Source organism: Strongylocentrotus purpuratus, unplaced genomic scaffold (genome assembly GCF_000002235.5).
Source record: "Strongylocentrotus purpuratus isolate Spur 01 unplaced genomic scaffold, Spur_5.0 spur5_scaffold_12, whole genome shotgun sequence".
NCBI lineage: Eukaryota > Metazoa > Echinodermata > Echinoidea > Camarodonta > Strongylocentrotidae > Strongylocentrotus > Strongylocentrotus purpuratus.
The window spans coordinates 27,084,949-27,090,610 of record NW_022145597.1 but is presented as its reverse complement, the minus strand read 5'-3'; positions in this window follow the sequence as shown (position 1 = coordinate 27,090,610).

Below are 5,662 nucleotides of genomic sequence, written 5' to 3'. Positions count from 1 at the left end.
CCCCCCCCCCCCCCCCCCCCCCCCCACCCCCCCCCCCCTCCATCCCTATCTAAACTTTCTTTCAATTCCCGTTGTTTTTGAAAGTCATTTCATGAATGGTCTAGATCTCTACTGCTATTGATAGGACTCAAATATAATTATGTACATGGCTAAATCATGCAACACAACCGTACCAGGTTCAAGAAACACGATCGAAACTACTTTTGATAAATCAAGTCGGGCAATTTCAATACCCTAGTTTATATCCCATAGAAATCATGTTTGGGTTACTTAAAACGTCACTGTCATGTTCGCTTGACAATGCTATTGAAATTGTCTTAGGTTGATTTATCTTAAAGGGAAAGTCCACCCCCAAAATAAGTTTGTTTCGATAGAGGCAGAATAATAAGAAAATCAGGTGAGTGAAAGTTTGAGCAAATTCTGAATGAAAATACGAAAGTTATGAATTATTGAAGTTGTGATCAATCAAATACAAATTGGCAACTCTGTGACTTATTATACGAGCTCTCCTTCATTTGCTTTGTGCATAATATTCCATAAAATCATGTTTTCTTCGTTATTGATGACGGAATATATATTTGTTCCTTGCAGGGGGAGTAGATAGAAACATATTTGCAATTATTATATTTAGGGTGCATGTATGGTTGAAATTTTTCTTGAGGGAAAATGAAAATTTTAGATTTTTTTAGTACTGAGCAAATGGAAGTTGAGCTCGCATGATACGTCATAGAGTTGCCAATTTGTGTTTGATTGATCACAACTTCAAAAATCCTAACTTCCTTATTTTTAATGAATTTGCTCAAACTTTCACTGACTTGTTTCTCTCATTTTTCTACTCCTATTAAAACTAACTTAATTTCAGGGGTGGTCTTTCCCTTTAAGTAGTTGCGATCCTGTTCAGTGCAAACAACACATTAAAGAAATACACAAACGATTCTATATTTTTTAATGCTTTTATTGTAACAAGAACAGAAATTACCTGTCGTACCAAGCATCAACTCTGATGTTCCCTCATTTTTTTTTTTAATTGTTCTATATTTGACATGAAGGATCAAAATATAAAGACTTTGTATTCATTTGCCTCAACATGGGAAAGGCTATAATAAACTTCTGTAACAGTATTTTGATCACACTTTCCTCCTAAAAATACACATCTTCATGATTTTACAACTCCATAGAACACATTTCCAAAGTGGTATCTTAATATTAGTCTTTAGAAATGTTGAAGTTGAACAAGTTGGATTTTTGCAAACCTCGCATCGTAAACCATTAGAAAGAAATGGTGGATAGGTTTTGCATGGTTTTCCCGCCAACAGCGAGGATATCTTCCAAATGTAAATGCTTTAATCAGGTTCAACCTATATAACATTTTCTCAATCATTAGAACATGAAAAAGATCCTCTAATTCCAATGCAATGATTATCACCATGTAATTCCTTTTTTGACATGGGATACACAGGGCCCAGTTATTCACAAGGTTGGATAAGACGTGAAGATATAATCCTCTTGTATCACAACTGTTGATTTCTTTACAAAATTTCTTTTCTCTGTTATAATTGAAACCAAAATTTAGTATATAATCATTATCATGTGTTTGTTTTGTTATCAAATCAAAGATGATTATAAGAGGTTTGATAGACAGAAATCTTTCACTTTCTCCCACTGATTGAATACTGATGTTATGTCTTTAACTGCAATATATTAGGCTTGGTACGACGTAATCATTAACTTTTAAAACTCGTAAATACCAGCGACAACAGCAACATACGTCAACAATGCATTTTTTTTCATCATTTTCAAAAAATGTTCAACTACCATATTATAAGTCTGTTGTCCCACAACTTGCACTGAATAGTTCAAAGAATCATTCAATTTAGGTTTGTCTTCTTTTTCTTCCTCTTTCTTCTTCGTCGTCGTCAGTTTTTTTTTCTTTTTCACACACCTGTGTTATGAATATAATAAGTTACAAAAACAGTTTGATAATGTATAGTGTATGAAAACGGTCCTTGTTTTCAATATAGGCTACCAGACAAGGAAATGATTTACAAAAAAAGGTTTTGAAGCAAACACCTGTGCCATTGCGTGCCTTGACTATGGCTCAATGAAATGATATTATCATGGAATCCCTTCCCCTGCCAACCCAAAATACAATCTGGTAAAACAGAACACTATTGTTACTTTCCTTTACAAATGAGTAAAAAATGAATTTATAGGAAAAAAGGAATTATTTTCAAAGATATTCCTATTATTTTTCATCAGCTTATCTAGCCGTCAAGACACGCAATGTTGCTTCATCCTTGAATGTCACGAGTTACAGATGTCAATAAATATAAAAATAGAAATTATCACTGGTTGAGGCCACTTTTATAATGCTTCGTTTCAGTGTGTGAGAGTGAAATCTCAAAAAAAATCATGACGCTTTAGATTTTTCACTCCATATATCCCCCCTCCAAAAAAAAAACAATTTTAAAAAGTCAAAAAGTTGTTATTTTTTATTAAATGAACCAGAGCCAACATAAAGTGTAAAGACTTTGATGAAAACATAATTGAATGTTGTCTCAAATCGACAATGATGGAGACAAAGTGACATAAAACTACCATGGCAGTTTCTTTTTCATCCATTTTGGAGAATTAAAGGTAATTCCAAGTTAATTAATTAATTTCCTGAGGGCAAGAAGGGGATTAATATATTGCTTTTTATAAGTATTCAATTCCCTTCTCGCTCTCAGCATAATTAACTTCCCATAAGCCCAAAATACTGGCATATACTTTAGCACTGGCAGACCTAAATTTCAAAAAAAATCCTTGAAAGTTTTATTCATGACAATTGTTTTAAACAAACATTTCATAATGTAAGGCTATGAAGTATATAAAATACATCATTAAACACATGAAAAAAATAAAGATTTGATCACAAAACAAGATTGGTTATTCTTGGTAGAGTGTTTTGAAGTTGCTTCTTTTTTAAGGTTACAGTATTTTTTTTCACAGCAAGATACAAATCTCAATGTGACTTCTCCTCATTTACCGCAGGCCTCATGCGACAAGTCTCGGTCCTTTAAAAAAAATTGCGCGCATCACGCTACTGCCCCACGCACGCACGCCACTCACGATATATATAATAAATAAAAAAATGGTTCGACATTAAATTCCCATCAAGTTTTCCCTGATGATTTTGTATAACTTACAAATACATGTACCCAGAAAAAAGAATGTTATGGCCAAAGATGTACATTTAGGGCTAGGTTTTAGGTCTACCCTTATTCTAGCGCCCCACCACCCACCCAGACTCCCTTCCCCCCTCCCAGTTCCAAAATTAGTCAAATGTTAACCCAATCTCAACAACTCAATTTCACAATTTTCTTTGGAGTACTAACATGAAACTCAAAATGATTTCATGAAGTTCTGGCAGTAATGTTCCTGCGCACCTTGGCTGCGCAGAGTCAGCTGGTTATGTGTTCACCATACACACCGCCTGAAGTTGCTGGTGCTGTGCATAGCAAATACATGATCAGCTAGCCCTGCATAGCTCAGGTGCGGTCGAACATTACTGCGGAACATTCAAAAAAATTCTGAATGATTAAGGCATATAGATAGTACCATAGATTAAGCTTTTTCTGTTAACACATTTTGCTGCCCTCTGCTGCCCAACTTTATGTAGCAAAGATATATAATTAGATAGAAAAATATAAACTCTGAGGAATATCTCCCTTTCTCTCTCATGAACATATGAAACACTTGATTTTAAAGCAAAAAAGATATTTGCATCAATCATTTCCAACTCGCATGCTCGACAGTTTCTAAATGTGTTTCCAGTTTTTAATTACTAATTTAAACGATAACAAAGATTAAGAAATATTAACAAATGATATGGCATGATTATTGCTTAATAATGCCCTTCAATGAAATGTCTATTCCCCATATCGTATACCATATTTTTGTTTGAATACCTTTACCAACCAAGTTCTAATAAAGAGAAAGGGCGTCATTAGTAAGTGGTAATCACTCTTTCAAGTGTTCTGCATAGATAAGTTAAAAGATTGAAATAGTCTACCTTGAAACATAAGTACTTATGAATAGAAAGAAAATAGACATCTTAAGTGAACCCCCTACCCAGGTTTCCCAACAACATCACCATTGGCAAGTATGAATAAGCTACAGAGAAGCAGGAAACAATGTAAGGCACGATATCCATGCCTGCCTTCAACATGATTTACTACAAAGCAAACTCCTATTCCCAGCCCAGCCCAGAGCAGGGTTTCATGAAACCGTCACAAGTACATGTTCGGCGACATTCCATTCAAATATGTATTTTTCAGTAGGATGTCGGCGAACTTGTACTTGTGGTACTTTTGTGAGACTATGCCCTTATTTCCTAAACGAGAATTAAATAAAAATATCAGCCATTCTAAGATTGTCGGATGTTTGTCTGACACTACAAGAATATTGAATGATTTCTCAATACCTTAAAACAGGTCATACTTTTAAATGTGCATGTATTTGGTGACGAGATGCTACCAGTAAGTCCCTTTCAAGTTCAACTTGATAATAATCTGGACACACATTGCACGAGTTATAAGTTAACAAGGTGTCCAAATTCATGACAGGAAACTACATGTATCTGATGAATTTACTGAATACCTGAACTTTTTAACAAAATATATAAATACTGTTGAGCTAATGAGTAAATATAGGCTTACATATACATATTGCAATAGTAGGCTATAGCAGTTCATGTTGAAACTCTACGGCAGAATTCAACATTCATGATTTTGTGTGAACAGCAGCTTTCAAATTACTGTCATTTGCACATCATCACACAGATACAAAAACATCACAACAAAATGAAAAAGCAGTAATCTGATTACAAAAATGGCTTTATCAACAATTTGGCATTTAGTTAGAACCCTGCATACCTGCTCTTGCAATTCATTTTATGAAGAAAAAAAGAGAAATATTACAAAGAAGTGTTTTTAGAATGCAAGCCTGATTAAAAAACAAAAGCAAAGTCCAAACCAAGTTTTCATAAATTAACAGTGTAGCCCAGCGTAGCACTTGGGCTACACGAGGAGTTAGAAGGCTGAAACGGCACATTAATATTGTCAACCACACACACACACACACACACACACTCTGCAGAAAGAGAACATAAGACACACACTCACTCAAACACAATCAAAATGCACGGGTTTGTTCCCACTAAATTAGGTTAGTTCACACAACCTTTTACGGTGTGAACACATTATTGTATGTTTATCGTGGTGTTAATAATCCAACACGTTTTAAAACCGACATAAATTTTCTTCAATGGTCATTTTAAAATGAACTAAAAAGCATTGTTCTATATGAATTTCCTATCATGAAAATGTCTATTTTGAGGTCAAATAAAGTATTAATTACACTTCTTATCTTACTTGATATGCCAATAGAAGGAAGAACATGAAAAATTAAGCTTACTAGCACACAGAGATGTTATGTAATTACATAATTATGTGCTAATAGAAAAACAATGATTATTACATGTATTATTATCATTAGAACCAACTTGAATAAATTAACAACCATGTACAAGACAGCCTACATTATAAACTGCTGTTCACAACTTCACGTAATGAAATGAGAAAGTGACAATTAAAGAAGTAGAACAGAAAAAGAAGGAATG